Genomic DNA, 21,382 nt, shown 5'->3' with positions numbered 1-21,382 from the left:
GGAGGAGTGCGGAATCAAACCCGGTTCTCCCAGATAAAGAGTCCACACACTTCACCACTGCACCAAACTGGCTCTCACCAAAAGGAGACAAAAGTTGTGGGTTTTTACAGTATTTGCCCAAAGGGAAGCCTTGTCCCCCACCAAGAAAAGAGCATCGTCGTTTTGTTTGCATGCATTTCACAAGTATGTACAGCGATAACACTTTCTTAAAACGAATAACACTTTTTGAGAAGGCTTGTTTTACTTTTAGCGCGATCTTGTTTCCGGATAAATGATTATGATATTGGATTTATATCCCGCCCTCCATTTCAAAGAGTCTCAGAGCGGCTCACAATCTCCTTTACCTTCCTCCCCCACAACAGACACCCTGTGAGGTGGGTGGGGCTGAGAGGGCTCTCGCAGCAGCTGCCCTTTCAAGGACAACCTCTGCCAGGGCTATGGCTGACTCAAGGCCATGCCAGCAGGTGCAAGTGGAGGAGTGGGGAATCAAACTCGGTTCTCCCAGATAAGTGAGCTATGGCTGACCCAAGGCCAGTCCAGCAGGTGCAAGTGGAGAAGTGGGGAATCAAACCCGGTTCTCCCAGTTAAGTGAGCTATGGCTGACCCAAGGCCTTTCCAGCAGGTGCAAGTGGAGGAGTGGGGAATCAAACCCGGTTCTCCCAGATAAGTGATCTATGGCTGACCCAAGGCCAGTCCAGCAGGTGCAAGTGGAGGAGTGGGGAATCAAACCCGGTTCTCCCAGATAAGTGAGCTATGGCTGACCCAAGGCCTTTCCAGCAGGTGCAAGTGGGGGAGTGGGGAATCAAACCCGGTTCTCCCAGATAAGTGATCTATAGCTGACCCAAGGCCAGTCCAGCAGGTGCAAGTGGAGGAGTGAGGAATCAAACCCGGCTCTCCCAGATAAGAGTCCGCACACTTAACCACTGCACCAACAGGGGTTACAGCCATTCTTGGGCAAAGCCAGACCCAACACAAGCCAGCCGCTGTCTCGAGAGCCGCGGTTCTCCCACCGATTTCCTCAAGAAGTCAAGCCCGCCCAACCCAACGCTTCCCCCCACCCCACCCTCAACCACCGAGCCGCTTTCGGCGAACTTGCAACAGGCGAGCGGCCGCCATTCCTTCCCGGCGCCATGACCCTCCCCTCGTGCCACCGCCCGTTCGCGGAGATGTCTGCCGCTCGCGGCTCCTCCCTCGCAGGCTCCCCTCGCCGCCCCCCGCCCCGAGCCAGGTCTCTCCCGGGCAGCTCCCCTCCCGACGGCGGGCGCCTGGGCGGCTTCCCTCCGTGCGCCTCAGACGGGGAGCGAGCGCCCAGAAACCTGCCCCGACTCCGCGCCCGGGAGCCAGCCACGCCCTGCCGCCGGCCCTTCTGGCGCTGCACCGCCCGAGCGCTGCTTGGGTCCCCTGAGTCCGGGCAGGGCCGCCATTGGCTCACGTGGGCCGGCGAGAGGGCGCCGCCGCCGCCAGCGAAACGAGGCGCTGTTGTTTGTGTGTCCCTCGATCCCGGCTGCGCGCGGCTCTCGGGCAGAGGGGCTGTGCTGGAAGAAGCAGCAGCAGCCACCGTGCGGGCGGCACTTTCTGTCCAGCGAAGGAGTAACTGGAGCGACAAGAAAGTGACCCCCTTCCCCTCCCCTCCAAGGGTGTGGGTGTGAGGGAGCGAGGGATCCGCCCTGGGGCAGAAGATTCACGTGCGGCGGTGTTGAAAGGGGCACCCGCGGGGCATGGGGGCAGCAAGTAAGTGCTTGTCTGGGGCTGTTTCGGGGGTGGGGTGGAGGGTTAGTAGTGTGAGATTCGACCCTCGCGCCTCTGCAGAGGAAGTTTTAAACTTACCCAGCCGTCTGCCTCGGTCGGCTGCAGCATCTTTCTCTTTTCCGCGGGTCTCCTGCGCGCATTTGGGAACGAAGAGGTGTCTGGGAAGCCGGGAGGATCGGGCTCGGCGCGCTTTGTTTTCTTTTCTTCTGCAAAGTTCGAAACTGGGCCGACGGGGCTTCCGACAGAACGGGTCAAAAGCCAAAGAAGTCGCCCTGTTTTTCTCCCCCCCCCCCCCTTTTTTTTGTTGTTGCTGGGATGAGAATGCACAGGGTGCCCTGTTGAGCCACCCGGACTCTTCGCTTGGAAAGGGGTTTTTTTTCTTCTTAAAAAGAACAACAAAGTTTTCTGGAAATGTTTTCCCTTTGTGACTTCTCTGCCTTTGCCCGCTCCCTCCCTCCCTCCCTCCCTCTCCGGTAGCTCTGGAAGGGGGGGGGGCAGATTTAGATTGCAAACGACAAAGTGGAAAGAACGAAAGTTTTAAAGAATGAAATCTTTTAAAGGGGGCGGGGGACCAGGAGAGCGGGAGCTCCTTCTCAGGTGGGTCTGAAATGGCATACTGGGGCTCGGGTAGGATGGCTGAGCGTTCGCCTCACCTCTTCCTCTTTGGTTGCTAAGCAGTAGAGACCATGTTTCCTGGTGAGACCTGGTGACACACAGGCAGCAACGAGAGAGAGCCACAGAAAACACAGGGCTTAACCTCCCTCCATCTCCCTCACCCCTCTTGAATGGTAAGATACAGAAGAGAAATGCAGTTTCGTTATTTCCCATGAAGGGCACACTAAGATAGTTGCAATGTAGCCCAGGTGTGTATGTCTGGCAGTGTCTTTGCTGTCCTCTTCCTCTTGTTGTGAAGGGAGGGGGGAGAAGCGTAGCTTCCTAAAGAGAGTTCTGATAAATGGGGAAGGGGGGGGGGGGAGAGCTTACTATTTTGTACTAATCAAGCTGTTGTCCTAATCAAGGAATAGCTCTGTTTCTGTTCCCACCTCCTTTCGGATAACTTTTGCTTAATGCTGTGTTTGCTGTGGTGTTGGCATTTATGCAGGCTGCCTGTTCCTCATCCTTTCCAATAACTCTAGATCCTCGTAGATGTTGGCTGTTGTTCACAGTCTGTTGAGGGGAGGACTTCTCTGCCCAGAGAAAGCCTTGCCCCTCCCAAATGCTCAAGCCCAATATCCGTGTATCCAGTAGGATGTATATACTGTATGTCTCAGTGTTTCTGAGCAAATGTTCCATAGAATCAGAGTTGGAAGGGGCAATAGAGGCCATCTAGTCCATGCAGGATCAGCCGAGAGCATCACTGGCTGCCTTCCCAGCTCAGCTTCTGACCTGAAACAGGAGTGATGGGCTGGGCAAAGGCTAGGAGGAGAGGGGCCAAGGAAGGGGACGGAGGGGACATCCCAGCCAATCCCCAAATGGAAGGAGCTGCCGTGCTGGATGAGGAGTGCTTATGCTTTTACATTTAAAGCATGTTTGTATTTTGAGTAAAAATATTTTTAATTGTGTTTGCCTGTGTCCTTTATAAAGTTTATATCTCCAGTACTTCGCGTTACAATTTATGGCACACATGGCCTGGCCCAACAAAGTGACATTGGAGAGCCAGTTTGGTGTAGTGGTTAAGTGCGCGGACTCTTATCTGGGAGAACCGGGTTTGATTCCCCACTCCTCCACTTGCACCTGCTAGCATGGCCTTGGGTCAGCCATAGCTCTGGCAGAGGTTGTCCTTGAAAGGGCAGCTGCTGTGAGAGCCCTCTCCAGCCCCACCCACCTCACAGGGTGTCTGTTGTGGGGGAGGAAGGTAAAGGAGATTGTGAGCCGCTCTGAGACTCTTCGGAGCGGAGGGCGGGATATAAATCCAATATCTTCATCTTCTTCATTTATGTCAGTTCTGTCTTTCATGACAAATGAGTTTGACACCCTGGCCTAGAGCATCTCTGACAACATGTGAGCATTAGGAGCAGTTAAAGCCTGGTTCCACAGTAGCAATCCTTCCTCCATACTTAAAGGGGAATATCTGCTCGTCTGTAATACGATATTAGCTGATCATATTACACTTGCATCCTTCCAGAATTTTATCTGCAAATTTATTGCATTGATTTCTCAAGTTTTAAGAACTTTCTTTCTTTGTGATGCATGAGCCATATGATATAGCATATTTAAAACAGTTTTGTCCTAATGGAACTAAAACCACAATCCCATTTATGCTTGCTTAATCTGAGTAAGAGTGCACAGATTCAGAGTATGATTGTAATCCTATCTGTCGTTTTTTTTTTTAAATCTGCCCTTCCTCCAAGGAGCTCATAACACGCAGGATTTCCCCTTTCCTCCATTTTGTGTTTGCAGTGGTTTTGTGAGGTAGGCTATGCTGAAGTCATATCAGTGAGTTTCATTATTGTTGGGGGAGTTAAGCCTGGGCCTCCCCGGTTTTGGAAGAACACTGCCTCCTATTGGGTCTGTTGCATAATAATAATTAATAATAATAATATGCTGTCAAGTTGCAACTATACACTTTACCTCATGGGTTTTTCAAGGCAAGAGACAAGCAGAATGTCGTTTTCCATTGCCTTCCTCTGCATAGCATTACCCTATTCTTCCTTTGGTGATCTCCCATCCAAGTACTGACCATAGCTGACCCTGCTTAGCAGCCCGGCTATGACTAGCTTGGGCAAGGCTGAACTATTGGCACATGAGAGCATATGGAACTGCCTTATACTGAATCAGACCCTTAGTTCTTCAAGGTCAATATTGCCTACTCAGACTGTTACACCTCAACTAACCTTTTATTGGGGAATATGAATATTTCTTAGCTCAAAATGGTGAGTCTACAAGAGGTGAGGTGAGCAAGGATCTCTGTCAATGTTTACGGAGATAGACCACTGAAAAACCTTTGGTTATTAATGGATTTTATTATAGGTATTCGTTTTCAAATAGTTACATCCCAATCAAACAATTTCAAGCATACAAGAGGAATACAGTGGCTAGCTGAATAAGTATGGATGGGGGGAGAGGTGCTACAATACCTAGATCTTGCAGAGTAGGCTCAGTCAGAGGAAACACAAGGCCTTTGGAGGGAGCTTTCTCTTGAGAAGGGAGGGGGGTGAAGGCAGGAAGGGAGGGAGGGAGGAGAGGATGGAGGAATTCCCATCCTGACAGGTAGGATTGCCTGTTTTCTAGGGTAAATTACATCATGGCAAGTGATTCAATTACCCAGTGAGGAAGCAGAGTATCATACAAATGGAAAAATCAGAGTGTCATATGTGGAATATCCAATCAGAGATCATTGTGTCATAGACCCATACCACCAATAGAGGAATTGTAATTACACTGGCCAAATGACTTTTTATGGCCCTGTTTTTCCAAACTGATTCCTTTGAAGCTCCCCAAAAGTGATAGATTTCTCCCTTAATGTCAAACATGGATAGGCATCCATCAAGTGTTCAGGAGATTGGTTGACTTTGATAGCCTGAGACCAGTTTACAGGTATACCTCACATTCACAACAAGATGGCCACTTAACCTTTAGCCTTTGTGTTTCTGCTGTCCTGAAGAATAACAGAACACACACACACACACACACATATATATATATATATATACATATATATATATATATATATATATATATATGCCATTTATTTGTGTTGCAGGATTCCTGGTAACACTTATTTTTAATCTTTTGATAGCAGGACTTAAAAGGTTGCCAAAAGAAGTGAAGTAACTTTTACAGCTCTGCCCACTACGTGTCCCTCTCTGGGCCTGGAATTCTTCATTTCCAGGAGCAGAAAGATGGATGCTCCTTAACCTTTCAGCATGGCCACCACATCTGTCCAGCCTGTGAACCAGACTTGACATCATTCCAGCCTGCCTGGGGCCTAGAAACTGGATTTGTCTCCCTTATGCGCAAGAAAGACCATTCCAATTCAAATGGGCATTGCTGTGTCATATTAATATTCTAGGGTTACATTGCAATATCACATTCCAGGGGTGCATGGCTTGGGAATCAGTACAGGGGTGTCTTTCTGGATATCAGGGCTGGTTTCTCCAGAGTCACAGGTGAAGGTCTTGCACGTCACCTCCCACCTGGTCCTTTTAATTGGAGATGGCAGGGATTGAACCTGGGACCTCCTGCATGCCGTGCGGATGCTTTGTCACGGATGCTTTATCACTGAGCCATGGCTTCTCTCCCCCCACCTCCAGCTGCTATATCTTTTGCATACTAAATCTTCAGCAAACTTGTTGAGATTTGCTTGTGAGTAAACATAGGCTTGGGCTGTAGCCTGGCTTAGTTGTAGAAATAATAGATAGTTTGATGGGGAGATCGGTAAATCCGTGCTACCCTGCAGAATCAAATGGGCTTTTAACCTAATTTGTCTTGATCCATTCTTACAGTCACTGGTAAGGAGCGAGAACTGTTAAGCACTTTGCATTGTTCATGGAAGACAGGGATGGTAAAGGAAACATTGGCTTCTGTTAACAGTCTTAGGCTTTTTATATTGGTTATCCAGTTATTTGTACTCCAAAGTGGCTCTTAAAAGTTACAACATCATTGGTCCCCACTTCTCTTTTATCCTCAGCAGGTTGTATAAAGAGAATGACCACCCAAGGCTACCAGTGAGTTTCTGTAGCTGAGCTGGGATTTGAACCCTGGTCTCCCAGACCCTAATTCAGGGAGGTCCCCTTTCTTGGCACAAACCAGGAAAGTGGGCAAGGCCAAGTGGGGCTTCTAATTAACCACTGGACATCTCATTGGTTGTGCAGTTTTTTAGAAAGTTGTTTCAGCACCAGTTGTCACCACAGCACAAGAATCTTCATTGCATTATGTGTGTGTGTGTGTGCATGCAAGGAAACATTTTAACACAAGATCCAGTTTGGTGTAGTGGTTAAGTGTGCGGACTCTTATCTGGGAGAACCGGGTTTGATTCCCCACTCCTCCACTTGCACCTGCTAGCATGGCCTTGGGTCTGCCATAGCTCTGGCAGAGGTTGTCCTTGAAAGGGCAGCTGCTGGGAGAGCCCTCTCCAGCCCCACCCACCTCACAGGGTGTCTGTTGTGGGGGAGGAAGGTAAAGGAGATTGTGAGCCGCTCTGAGACTCTTCGGAGTGGAGGGCGGGATATAAATCCAATATCTTCATCTACCTCACAGGGTGTCTGTTGTGGGGGAGGAAGGTAAAGGAGATTGTGAGCCGCTCTGAGACTCTTCGGAGTGGAGGGCGGGATATAAATCCAATATCTTCATCTACCTCACAGGGTGTCTGTTGTGGGGGAGGAAGGTAAAGGAGATTGTGAGCCGCTCTGAAACTCTTCGGAGTGGAGGGCGGGATATAAATCCAATATCTTCTTCTTCTTCAATATGTTCTTTTATAAAGTCATCTTATTAAATAGAGCTTCTGCCTGCAACATTGAAGAGTTGCTACTAGAGTTATTCACAGTACCAGTCCCTGACATTTTGTTGTCTGCTCTACCTCCTTTGGCAGCCATTTTATCCTTGTGCAGAAGTTTGGGGACCCCCTCCTGGTTCAAAACTGACTGCTACTCAACACATCTGACAATTAGATACCAAAAGACCACACCAATCTCAATAGAGGATCTCTTCATTGCATACTGGTTTGGGACAGGGTCCAAATAAAAACATTTTTGAGTTCAGTGGCACCTTTAAGACCAATAAAAGTTTATTCAAGGTATTAGCTTTCATGTGCAAGATATGCACATGTCTGAAGAAGATACCTGAAGAAGTGTGCTTGCACACAAAAGCTTATACCTTGAATTACCTCTTGCTGTCTCAAAGGTGCCACTGGGCTCAAAATTTGTTCTATTGCTTCAGACCAACATGACTGCTCACCTGGATTTCGCAATTTGACAAGAACATAAAATCATGGTTCATCCGAACTGTGGTTAATTTGTGAACCAGGATTCAGTTCACAGGTGACCATTTGGTTCCTGGTTTGCCTAACAAATGCTGATTTCTTTAGTCAGGGAGGCTTCTAGACAGAGGCAGGGAAAGGCAAGAGACGTTTTGATGTTGATTTCTGGTCAGACGCCTCTTTAGCCAAGGAGATTTATGTATCCAGCAGCGAGATAGCCAGAATTAAGCCAGGATGTCCTCATTCATACATCATGCTGTCAAAGCCAGAATAGGTTGCTCGTAAACTGAGATGTTGCTGTAATTTGGCATTGAAACTGGAGTGTTTTTTAATTTGTTTTTGAGCATCCACAGGATGTTATTCTTTAATCGTCCACTCTCTGGGTTTTCCCTTTCACAAATCTGGTTTGATGGAATCTTTTTGGAGAGATAACAGTCAAAGCGCATTTGCTTGCCATGTGGATGGGATGGACTGCTGAACTGCTGCCCCCCCCCCCGCCCTGGAGATCTTTGGGGGGCTTTCTTATAAAATGGCAATTGCTACATAATTGCAGAAATATAAGAAGAAAGGGCTAGAGGCTCTACTTTTTTATTAAATGTAAACTTGGAATTCAGAGGAACCGGTAGGTCCTGACAATGTAATGCCATTGCACTATAGATGCTTAGCAGTTGTTGAATTTTTTTTTAAAAAAACATCTTTACTGGTATGGGGGGCAATTTGGGGGTGGACAAGAAGGGTGTGGGGGAAAGTGCCACACCAAATGCCTCTTCATTTGTAGCAATCATGTGAGCCACATGGGGAATCATCTGCATGTGGAAATAGTCTACCTCTGGTTAGTAAATTGACTTGAAGCCACAGTTTCTGATCTTGGTTTGACATACCTTGGCTTATTTATATACCATTTATACATTGCATATCTCCCTAATCTGGACCCAAAGTAGCGTACATTGTTCCTCTCTCCTCCATTTTTTATCCTCACAACAAACCTGTGATGTAGGTTATCCTGAGAATACATGACTGGCCTGAGGTCACCCAGCAAGCTTCCATGGCAGAGTGGGGATATGAACCTGGGTTTCCCAGATCCTAGTCCAACACTCTAAGCATGATGTGCCACTGGCTCTCAACAAAACACACTTAGTAGAAAGGTCACCCTCTGATGAACACATTAACTCAGGAGGGGTTTTGTAGAAAAAGCCCAGCAGGAACTTATTTGCATATTAGGCCACACCCCCGACACCAAGCCAGCCAGGACTGCATTCCTGTGCGTTCCCTTTTTTTGTTTTTAAAAAAGCCCTGCATTAACTGTAGCTAGCTTTTGTAGCTCATGTGATTATCCAAATGTTGGCCCCTCAGCAAAGTATAGTTAGTTGAGAACCAGTGCAGCATCATTCATAGAGGCTCAGTTTAGAATTGGAACCATTGTGATTGTTTTTTGACACAGCTGTGTGGTTACAGTGACCAGTATTGACTTGTGGCCAGCTATTTCCTGAGTGAAGGGCATCATTCCTTCTACCAACGTGTGCCAACTTCTAGCCATCTTGCTTAACTAATGTTGCGAACTGTGATTTATTGGTCTCAGGGCTTTGTTTTGTAGCTGGAATTCCTTTGCATATTAGGCCACACCCTACTAATGTAGCCTGTCCTCCTGGAGCTTACAGTAGACCCTGTACTAAAAGTCCTGTAAGCTCTTGAAGGATTGGCTACATCAGAGGTGCGTGGCCTAATACGTAAAGGAGTTCCTGCTACAAAAAAAAGCCCTGATTGGCCCAATGATTTTAGGATTTTAATGGATCAATGTATATGGTGTTTATGTTGTTACCTACCCTGAGCCTGCCTCGGCAGGGTGGGTGGGATATAAATCCCATAAATAAATAAATGAATAAATAAACTGTGGGTTCCCTGAACCAACTTGGGTGGGTAGCATTTCAGGGAACAGTGGTCTGCTGCCAGAGAGGGAAGGCCAGAAAATCCAGTTGTTGGCTACAACCCAGTGATTTATTTCATTCCTTTTTTTAACAATTTTTGTTTTGTTTTGTACTATGAAAGAAACCAGCATTCTTCAAAGAAAACAGTCTTGTATAGCCATATTTATGAATTCATGCCAAAAAAGTATAGCATAGTAAAATGCCACTCTCCAGCCACCAAACTCTAGTCAGTAAGTTCTTATCCTGTGGTGGATCCAGCCAACTTTTCCATTCAGCCTTGACCTATCTCTCACTCTTTTTCAGACTTTTGTCTTACATGGCTTCTGTCCCTGTGGGACCATAATCTGCATCGTAACCTTTATGGAGTTGTCAGATGGGACCCTTCCTCCATTTTTGTAGAAAAAGCCCAGCAGGAACTTTTGAAACTAGTTTTTTTTCCATATGCTGGTGCAACACTCAAACCACTGCATCATGCTGTATTTCTTGTGTTTCTTGCCTTGTGTTCTGTGTATGGGTGAGTGCTGATGCTCAGATTTTCGCAGATCTCCAGATAAAAGATTTACACTGTGGGGAGTGGCTGTGTCCCTTTGGTAGAGCGTTTGCACACTGAACATCTCAGGTTCAGTCCATAGTATCTCCAGTTATATAATTAGATAGTATTTTATTTATTTAATTAAATATTTATAACCCACTTCTCCCTCCCATGGGCCTGCCCCCTGAAACTGCTTACATCATTTCTTCCGCCTCCATTTTATCCTTTAAACTTTTAGATTAAATGTAAAAAAAAAGATTTGACTCAGAAACACAGAAGTTTCATGCAATATCCCCAATTCTCCACATTTTCCAGTTAAGGGGAAACTTGTTCAAACAAATTACAAAGATGATTTTGCTCCAGTGGTAACAAGAGAAAGAAATTTTACTTAAGAAAAATGAACATCTTACATATCCATGTAGGTACATTTTACTTATTGTGAATAGATTAACTTCAAAAAGGTTAACTTGCTACAGCTGCAAACCCAGATAAGGGAGAGAAGTCCTATATGAGATAAAACAGAAGGCAAGCACCAACCAAAGAGGCTCAACCATCTAACCAGTGAGAAGCTGGGGCCAACTACCAAAGTGTACCTGAGTGACAGAATTTGCTTAACCCTTACAAATTCTCTTGCATGCAGAGTTACAATATCTAACATAAACAGTAGCCCTGTGTAGTAGGTTAGGCAGGGAGAGTGACCAGCCCAAGGTCACCCAGTGAGCCTCCATAGCAGAAAGGAGATTTGAAACTAGGCTTTTTCCATATTCTGGCGCAACACTCAAACTATTGCATCATGCTGTATTTCTTGTGTTTCTTCCCTTGTGTTCTGTGTATGGGTGATTGTATACCCATTCCCCAGGTGGGGGATCCCCTGATTGTGGGGGGGGGGGGCTTCTGCCTTCAGCTGGCCAGTGGAGAAACCCCGCCCTTAAACAGCGATGTTGCACAGTAATGTCAGGGACATCATGCAGCAACTCTCTGGTTCTGGGGTAAAATTCTGCGGTTTGAGGGCAATTTTACCATAGAGTTTTGCCCTTGAACCAGAGCATCATCACACGATGTCTCCAGCATGATGACATAATTTCCACATGATGTCATTGCACTGGGGATATCGCTGCATGATATCGCTGTTTGGGGTAGAGCCTCAACCCACTCCTGGAAGGCTCCTTCCCGCCCACCACTGCCAGCACATCAACAAGACTTGGCAACCCTATGCCATGCATTAACTGGCTACTTCCGTATATAGCTGGCAGGATATTGTCATAACACTCTGGTGTGTCAGCATAAATACTAATTATTCCAGTGCAGTTGCTCTGGGAGGGGCCGTGGCTCATTGCCAAGCATCTGCTTTGCACGCAGCAGGTTCCAGCATCTCCAGTTAATAGGATAAGCTTAGTAGGATGATGTGAAAGATCTCTAATTGAGACTCCAGAGAGCTGCTGCTGGTTGGGGTAGGCAACACTGCTCTTGATACAGCAGGGTCTGACTGAGTCTAAGTGACCTTCATGTGACTACAGTGGATAGAGAAGAACTGTAAGGATTTAGGAAACTAATGCAAACTCCTCTGATATAACATCGTGGTCAAGGATGGTTTGGTGCAAATTACAGTGCAATCCCATGCAGAATTCTTCCAGGTTAACCCTGTGGGTTTAGATCGGAGTTACTCTGTATAGGAGTGTGTTGTTAGTTACTTAAAAATTTCAAGATGGTCTTTGATTTCTTTAACAAGCTGCTAAAAGAATTAGCTGCATATAATCTTTATGCTATCCAAGAGCATACGCCAAAAACTTTGATTTTCTATTATAGGATTGTATCATCTTAAGACACAAGAGAACAATTTTGAAATGAATAGATTTATGTTTGGCTCTCTGTATATATGCCCAGGCAGCAAGCAAAGTACTTGCTTTATTGAAGATTAATATCAGAATCAAAAGTTGCGTGAGACTTGTTCTATGAACTGGACAGTGCTGGTGTCTGTGTACCTTGAGGTGAGGCAGCTGTGGGGCCCAGCATTTCTGGTGGGGCCCACTGTCATTAATTCCCTCCTACATATATGCATGTCTCATGTCATCTGTTCATGTGCCCTTCTCAACCCATTTGCTTACAAGGGCTCCACCACCCATGCTTCCATCTTCCCATTATGGATGGGAAAATGCACATGGGTCGTGCACAGCAGGGTCACTCCTGAAGGCCACAGCACTGTTGAGAAAAGGGCACACATGTGAGCCTGGGCAGTGGGAGGGTTGGGGGGGGGGATGATGCACAGTCAGGTGGTAGACCCATGGGTAAGAAGAGGGAAAGGGAGCCATGATGGAGGACTGGTGGTGAGCAAAAGGGGCCCCCTGGGCACTAGACAGGGTCCTCCAAAACATGGAACTAGTAATGGAACTGGAGCTAACTTTAGCACAAGGTAACCCACTCCAATACTGACTACAACATCTTTCTGAAACGGAGGAAAGTTTCACAACTGGATTTCTATATTTCATGAGTATCAGCTGCATGATGGAGGAAAGTAGGGTTCCCACGTCAGTGTTGGAAAATACCAAATGAGACTTGGGGCTGGATCCAGGAGAGGGCAGGGACCTCAGCATGGTACAATGCCATAGAGTCCACCCTTCAAAGCAGCCATTTTCTCCAGGGGAGTTGATCTCTGCCAGCTGGAGATCAGTTGTAAAAGTGAGAGCTCTCCAGGCCCCATCTGGAAGCTGGAAACCCTAAAATTCCACTAGGGGTACCAGCTTCCAGGTAGGACCCAGAAGTTCTCCCAGAATGACAACTGATCTCCAAACTGCTTAGATCAGTTCCCCGGAAGACATGGCAGCTTCAGAAAGTGCCACTCTGAGCTCCTTCCCCTCCACAGACTCTTAACTCTTCCCAGGCTCCACCCCCAGATCCCCAGGAATTTTCCAGGCTGGGTTTGGTAGCTGTAGTGAAAACTGTTCTTTGGATTTTAACTTCAGTTCCAAGTGCTTCCCAAAAGCAGAAACTGGGAAGGCATTGAGTGAAGTGTTTCTCCATGATGAAGAAAATACCTTTCCATGTTGTCAGGCGTATTTAGTCATAAATATTTATAATTTAGCATAACAGCAAATGTCATGCTTGATCTAAATACTGTGTAGTTTTATATAGAAAAGCAGGCTTTAACCCAAGTGTTTTGACACAGAGTCTTGAAATAGTTTCTAAGACCTTATTAATTAGACTTTTAACATGTTTGTATTCCATTCCAGTTTCATTTTAAACTTGGTTATTTTTAAAAATACGTTTGATGTAACATTATAAAAAATACCTAATATAAATAACATTACAGTTAAAAAGAAAAAAACATCTTTATTTTATTTTCCTTCCGCCATCCCTGTTTTGATTTAGTTAGAGCGTCCAGGAAAGTAGAATCCCCCACAAATCCTATTCATGGTAGCCAAGCCTTTAAGTTATGAAGATGAAAACAAAAGTTTCCAACTTGGGATTTCTGGAAGCAGCTATGAACGAAAGGGCACCCCAAGAAGTTCATTGGCCTCCAGTGTTGCGTGTTTTCCCCAGAGCAGATCTTAACTACATTGATAATTTTAGCCTTTTTAATTTTTTTTAAATTTTAATTACCCAAACAGAAAGAAATAACAGTGGTGGCATGTTTACAGATAAATATCTTTAAAAGGTTTCCAAATATCTAAAAATATGTCCATGTGGAATTGTTATCTATGTGCTCTGTGTTCAAATGCTGAAGAAGTTGTAAAGTCCTCACTCCACTGGATTACTGGAGGTGTGCATTTATCCAGTGTTATAAAACAAGTCTTTTCGCAATGTTAAGGGCATGGAGGGTCCATTTTCATTGACCATCAGTTAGTTTCCAGGAGGCAGACTGACAAATAGTTTAAAAGTACATAAGCATCCTCGACGATTCTAATTCTAATGCAAAAGTGGTATGGTTAATTACTTCCTTCCGAAAAGGCTGAAAAACTGGACAGGTCCAAAGCATATGTTTAAAAGGCTTGTTCTGTAAGTTGCAGTGCCAACAATTAAATACTTAGTCCTTTATTTAAAAGTAGTTGTGGTGTCCAGTAGGTGTGGGCATGAATTGAAGGAAACAGTGGTTCATTTCGTTTCATGATTTGTTGATTGCTGACCCAGTTTGTGTTTCCTTGGGTCATTTGGTTAAGGAGGTGTAAGGCTCACCAGGATTCTTCAGCAGGTTCTCCTCCACCCATCCTTCAAGCTTGGTGAAGATTGGATTTGGAATGTCCAAATTATACCCCCCCCCCAAGCAGGTGTCCCCAGGAAAACTCAGCTTCAACTCTCATGAAAACTCTTTGTGCTGCAGAATGGGAGCTCTGTAATTGGCTCCCGGAACTGCCAATCAAGCTGCTATGGTTGTTTCTAGGGCTCCCAGAAGTCCACCTCCAGTGTTGCTTGGATTCGATTCAGTCAGCACCAGGCTGTCTGGAAAAATGAACCAAATGAAGCACCAAGGTCCAGACTGGTTCAGAACAAAACACAAATCAGCTCAATTCATGCACAAATTGTGATTCATGGCTTGGTTCATGTGTAGTATCCAGTATTGTAATTTCAGGTTGCTCCATTTTCCACCTGGGGTTGTTCAAGTTGTTCCACTTGCCACACTTGTCAAAACTGAAAATATTATTCAGGAACCAATGGGAGAATAGTTCACTTTCCCAGGAACTCTTTTGTTGATTTAAAAAGATTATTTAACAAAAGGCCTTCAAAGGTAGTGTGAAATTACTAGATTAGGATTCATCAAGAAAAATGATCACATTTCTCAAGCTTCCTATTGAACTTGAGAGAGAAAACCTATGAATAGTGGTGTGCACTGTCTTCTGAGAGAATTGCATTGTATTTTGATAATGCACAATAATTCCAGAGGGAAGTGACACTTTTTGGAAATACCTGCCTGCTTTTCTCAGACATTATGATTCTGGACTATTATTTGAGATGTCAGTTTCCAAATTGAGCTTTCATAGTTTTTGCTAAGCATCTGCTTGTTGAATATATAGCATTTTTAAACTTTCAAAAATGTAGCTGCCTTGAATCTCGATATAAAAAGCAAACGAGCAACACTGCGATGCAATAAAATAAGCAACACCACTGGGTGTACTTTCATCATCAGTATTGTCTTCATTCTCTAACTGAGGCGGCTTCTCTGGCTGGCACTTTATTTATTTAAATTTTTTAAGTAGATGGCTTAAATGTTAAGGCTTTGCATTATAGATAGCTGATGCAGTCAGACACAACAGCATGAAATACGGGTGCTTAGCTCAGCCTTAATGTTTGGTAATGGGCAGTTTTATTTGTATACATTGATTCATTTTGAAGTGACCTTTCTGTTGCAATCCCCCCCTTCCTTTTTGCAGGAAAACAACAGTTCTAGATCATGCATGCATGGGGGGCTGGGTGCAGAATGGGGAATATTTCCTGCTGAGGGAATGTGGAATGGATATCCAAGGCTTTCTTTCAGCATTCATCCTTCACTGCAAAAACCTTTGTGAAGTTGATGGGCTTCCACCTGATGCAGCTAAATATGGTTCCTTCTGTGGAAACAAATTCCATTGGGGTAGCTGAGTGAGTCTGTTGTAGTGAAAACTTTCATGAGGTTGGTGGATTTCTTGGATGCCTGTCCTGGAGAATGATCTTCTGCCTATCATCTTTTTTCACATGCTTGAGTTGGCAAACGTTGTATGAGAGTTTCTTTGGTTTGCTTGTATTTAATGGCTGTGAATTCAGATTTCTTGAATCTACGTATGATTTGCAACAGCTGTTCTGGTGATCTGGAGCCTTGGAGGTTCTGTGTTTCTGATCCCTATAGACCTCATGAAGTCTTTGAGTGCATTCTGAACAGGATTAATTCCCTAATATGTTGTTGACAGGGCAGTCCTAAGACTGGTGCAGCTTACACTGGAGTGACTCCAGTGTAGCTATCCTCTCCGAGGAGAGAACAGGTATTTATTTATTTTTATTTATTTAGAATTTATATCCCGCCCTTCCCACGAATGGCTCTGGGCGGTATGTTTAAAAAGACCCAGCATTGTGGAGCTAAGAATATAACAACGGCACTAGAATCCATAGCAATTACTCCAACGCCTTCCAATCACAGAATGACATGAAAACAATACCCACTATCATCTACATATGCAAGTGGCCTCCCAACACATGGCAATGCCAGCATGCCTCTGACATTAGCATGCCCTTAACTACATGCAAAACTCAACAAGGGAATGAACAGAAGGAAACACAGCATCCTGTGCCATAGGAAGGACTATGATGTGCTGCAGGTATCCTGTTCCTACTACATCCCAGGAAGTTCTGCAGGTGGGTGGTTGAATCCTCTGCTATCTACATGCATAACGTTTTGACAGGCCAACACATTGGAAGGAAGCCTTGGTGCCTCCAACCATGTCACTCAGATGTGTTGCAGCTAACTTGGCATAGGTCTCCTCCACAAAGAAACCAGGATCTCTCCCAAACAAGGGTTCAAGTTGCAGGGGGGGAAATAATGCCCTGAGAAGCATCTCATTGCAGGACAAGCAGGACACAGACAATAGGGCATTGACAACAGGATGCATGTTGTTACATGTATGTAAGGTTTAACAGCAGCAAGAAGCAGCAATGGGATTAGGCACTTTGTTCTGGGTGCTCTTCCAGTTCCTAAATCTCTTCATTCCGCCTTGGGGGTTCCCACAGTGTAGAATTCACCTGTTGAGGGTCATGTAGGCATTGTGTTGTGTTAGAACTCTGGTCCTAGCTAGGCATGATTAGGGTCCCTGGGTTTGTCCTGGGGATGTGCCACCATTTTGAAAAGTTAGTTCCTGCCCAGGAAATCCTTTAAACTGCATTGCAGGGAACCAATTCTGATTGGAACCACCACAGCACGAGGCTAGGATTCTGTCTCCCTCCACACAGTATTTTCTCACAGAAGAGCATTATTTGCCTGCATGCCCTTGATGCTGTGAGGAAAAATGGTGCAGAGGGAGGCAGGATCCCTTCCTCCTCCTCCCATGCCACAGTAGTCCTAAGTAGAATTGGGCCCTGCAGCACAGTTTAAAGGAATTCATGGAGCAGTACTTACTTATAAAAATGGTGGCACATTCCTGGAGTGAACTCAGGGATGCCCCTCCCATTTTGTTAAGAACTCCCTGCAGTTTTCGCTGGCGCTGTGCTCAGGGGCTCAGGTTAGTGCAGCAGCTAGAACTTACCCAGGTGGGTGGTGGTGCTCCCCGTGTCTCCCATTTGCAAAAGATTGCATCTTCATGACAGCATGCTGATACTGCTTTGGCATCCTGCTGAAATTGTTCTGCCATAACAGCAAGGGATACCCACTATTTGTACTGTGCTTGCTTACTGTGGTCCCCTGCATGGGAGGCAGTGTTTGTAGATACTGAAAGAAGAAGGGCTACTGAGCCAGTATGCAATAGATAGTGCCGTAAGGAAACTTGCTAGCAGTCATGCTTGGAGGCAGAGACCCCCCCCCCTTCCTTTCTTAGCTGTGTGGGGTACACTTTACTAGCATCCCCCTGTTGCAAGAGTGGAGGCTTCTATTTGGTATTTGTGTCTTGAAGTTGACTACCTGTAAGGGTTTGGAGCACAGGATTGTTAGCAACATGCCATAACATCCCCCCCCCCCCCGGGGAATGTATGTACAAACCGCCCTTTTTCTGGGGTCCAAGTCCACCCCATCATGTTTGTTATAAGCAGGGCTTTTTTTGTAGAAAAAGCCCAGGAGGAACTCATTGGCATATTAGGCCACACACCCTGACACCAAGCCACCGGAACTGCATTCCTGTGTGTTCCTGCTCAAAAAAACCCTCCTGGTTATAAGAGTGCACAATTTGCATAGAATTTGAAGAGAACTGTAGCCCCATGCTGTATTGTTCTGTCATGGAAAGCTATGATTAGCTGTAGACATGGTCGTAACTTAAGCTGCTTGTGATGATGTAGGCATGGCAGAAGACAGTGCGACAGATCCAACCGTTCTCCACAAAGCTTTCCTCCAGTCTAAAGAGCCTTCCGTCAACGTAAGTGGCTCTTAAATTTACATTGGAGGAAGGCTCTTTAGGTGGACGTATGTCTTCAAACTTTTCTCTGTCAAGTGGAAGGGAAGAGGAGGGATGGATGCATGAATGATGTGTCCGTCAATGGCTGCTAGCCATGGTGAGTGAAGGGAATTCTCATATGCAGAGGTGACAAACCTGTAAATAACCAGAGCTGGGAGACCACATAAAGGTAAAGCCTTGGCCTCTACATCCTGTTTGCTAGTCCTCCAGTGCAGCTATGTGAACAAGGTTACTGGACTGGATGTACTGCTGGTCTGATCCAGAGGGCTCTTATAATATCCTTAAAAAGTAGGCAGACCTCAACTTCAGACCTGTTGGGATGAATATGGGTTAAGTCCCTGCTTCTTTGATTAGAAACCTCAAAGCACTCTGTCAGTAAGGTTTTCCCCTCAGGAGTGCACAAAGCTACCCTAACCCGTGATATGTAACAGATGCATTACTTAAGAAGGTCCAGTTATGCCAATAATGAACTAAAATAACTGCAGTCAATAAGTACAGAGCTGGGAGGTTCTGTGAGCACAGATGGAAAAGAAGCAGTAGAAGAACAAGGTTTCTGAATCAAACAGAGCTTGTAAAGAAGAAAAGTTACTGTGATAGTTATAATGCTGATGGTCCAGAGATCTGAAAGAAAGTGTTCTTGCAAAGTTCTGGAACATTACATATACTTGCAATATAGTATTTCTAACCTCACTAGCCTCGCTGAGATTTGACATGCAAGAAGTCTGTGTTAGACAAAGATTACCATTCTTCTGAGATGTTGTCCCTTTATTTTTAAAAACCTCAGGTCACAAGCAACTTGGGGCAGAGGTGGTTTGCCAATGCCTTCTTCTGCAGAGGTGGTTTGCTGTTGCTTTCCTCTGCAGAGTCTTTCTTTGGTGGTCTCCCATCCAAGTGCTGACCCTGCTTAGTTTCTGAAATCTGATGAGATCAGGCTATACCATACAATTCCACAGGCTCAATAATGCCTTGGAGTCACTCATTTTCTGTATCATTTAAGTTATTCACCTGGATATGGATAGGGGATTTATAGTTTTAACTTCTGACGCTCTGCATCCACAATCAGGATGGATAATTTATTTGTATATATTTGTATATAAAATTATAAAATTATTGTCATCTGCTTTGGGTCCGTTCAGGGAGAAAAGTGGAAAATAAATTAAAGACCTTCATGCAACATTGCCATTTACTATTAGCAGGGACATAAATCATAGTAGGAATTGTTATTTGACTCTAAAATAAGCCATAGTGGCTTAAAAAAAATAAACCGTCCTCCATGTTGTAGTTGTAGAAAACTGCAGTGCTTTTCAAAACGTTGGAGACCTGTGATGGTTACTTCAGTCAAACACCATTGTTTTCCCTAGGCATAGGATTGTGCTGTAAAATACTTCCAATAAGCACTCCGCATGAAAACAGTGATTACAGTTGGAAAGGTCTAAAGAGTGTTTCCTTCCCAGATAATCTACTCTTGACGTGTCTACTGTTATTAGCCCATTCATGTCCCCATCTTCAAGAAGGGGAAAAAAGATGATCCGGGTAACTACGGACCCATCAGCTTGACGTCTATACCTAGAAAAGTTTTAGAACAAATCATCAAACAGTTGGTCCTGGAACATTTAGAAAGAATGGATGTGATTACTAAGAGCCAGCATGGGTTTCTCAAGAACAAGTCATGTCAGACTAACCTGATCCCTTTTTTTGAGAAAGTGACTACCTTGCTGGATCAGGGGAATGCTGTAGACATTGTTTATCTTGATTTCAGTAAGGCTTTTGATAGGGTTCCACATACTACCCTTGTTGACAAGTTGGTAAAATGTGATTTGGATCCTGTTAGTGTTAGGTGGATCTGTAGCTGGTTGACAGATCACACCCAAAGAGTGCTTGTGAATGGTTCCTCATCCTCTTGGAAAAGAGTGACAAGTGGAGTGCCTCAAGGATCTGTCCTGGGACCTGTTTTGTTGAACATTTTTCTGAATGATTTGGATAAAGGAATAGAGGGAATGCTTATTAAATTTGCCAATGATACTAAATTGGGAGGAGTTGCAAATACAGTAGAAGACAGAAACAAGATACAGGATGACCTTGACAGGCTGGAAAACTGGGCTAAAATCAATAAAATGAATTTTAACAGGGATAAATGTAAAGTTTTGCATTTAGGTACTCTTTGACAAGATTATTTTTGTACCATCTTTTTATTGTAATGTAGTCAATTATGGTTGAGTTTTGATGTGTAAAACTGGGCACCTGAAGAGAGCCAATTTGGTGTAGTAGTTAAGTGTACGGACTCTTATCTGGGAGAAGTGGGTTTGATTCCCCACTCCTCCGCTTGCAGCTGCTGGAATGGCCTTGGGTTAGTCATAGTACTCGCAAGAGATGTCCTTAAAAGGGCAACTTCTGTGAGAACTCTCTTAGCCCCACCTACCTCACAGGATGTCTGTTGTGAGGGAAGAAGATAAAAGAGATTGTAAGCCACCCTGAGACTTGATTCAGAGAGAAGGGTGGAATATAAATCTATTGTCTTCTTCATGGCATGGAGATAAGTATCCATTGAGCTTCTGCTAAAGGTTTAGAAAGTAGGTGGAGCTGAAAGAGTTCTAAGAGAACTGTGGTTGGCCCAAGACCACCCAACTGCCTTCATGAGGAGGAATGGAGAGTCAAAACCAATTCCAGATTAGAGTCCACTGCTCTTAATGACTGCTCCTAATGACTGCTGGAGCTACAGTTACATCCTTCTGATCACACAGTCCTCTTTCCTGAGAGTAAGCCCCATTAAATAGACCCAAGTAGGATTCTGAGTAGGTGTGCGTCCTAGGTTGTTGATATCACTGGGTTTAGAAGGGTATAATTGCTTAAGATTGCACTGTCAGTTGCTGGCAGCTGAAAAAACAAAAAAGGTTGCTGAAACTGTATTACTTTTAGTTTAAAAGCTGCTAAAATGTTAGAAGCTTTGGCACCTCACATTAAGGGAAATAATCACTTGCTAGTATTTTCTTCTTGCCCTCCAAACGCTTCTCCTAATATTATAGGTATATTTTTTTCTCTTGCACTTTCTTGCAGATACTTGTAGATTTTTCTTAGTAAGGGTAAAAGCAGCTGGGGGCGGTCTTTTTGATGGGACAGAGAAAAAGAGTTGAACATCTGTGCAGTTCTGCCTCTTCAAACTGCAGCCTCCTTGGAAAGCCAGCATGGTGTAGCATTTTTA

At 44.8% G+C, this 21,382-nt stretch overlaps 1 protein-coding gene across 1 annotated transcript in view; it reads left to right on the top strand.

Moving 5' to 3' along the window:
* Nucleotides 1–1,669: 1,669 nt before the first annotated feature.
* LOC132585170 (sodium channel protein type 2 subunit alpha-like) overlaps nt 1,670–21,382 on the top strand; it is a 146,220-nt gene continuing 126,507 nt past the window's right edge. Inside the window, exon 1 of the mRNA XM_060256959.1 lies at nt 1,670–1,731. The gene's annotated coding sequence lies outside the window, so the exon portion shown is untranslated. The remainder of the gene's footprint in view (nt 1,732–21,382) is intronic.

The sequence above is a fragment of the Heteronotia binoei genome, chromosome 16 (assembly GCF_032191835.1).
Source record: "Heteronotia binoei isolate CCM8104 ecotype False Entrance Well chromosome 16, APGP_CSIRO_Hbin_v1, whole genome shotgun sequence".
Taxonomy (NCBI): Eukaryota; Metazoa; Chordata; class Lepidosauria; order Squamata; family Gekkonidae; genus Heteronotia; species Heteronotia binoei.
The sequence above is the reverse complement of the archived record's forward strand: the minus strand, read 5'-3'. Positions and strand labels throughout refer to the sequence as shown.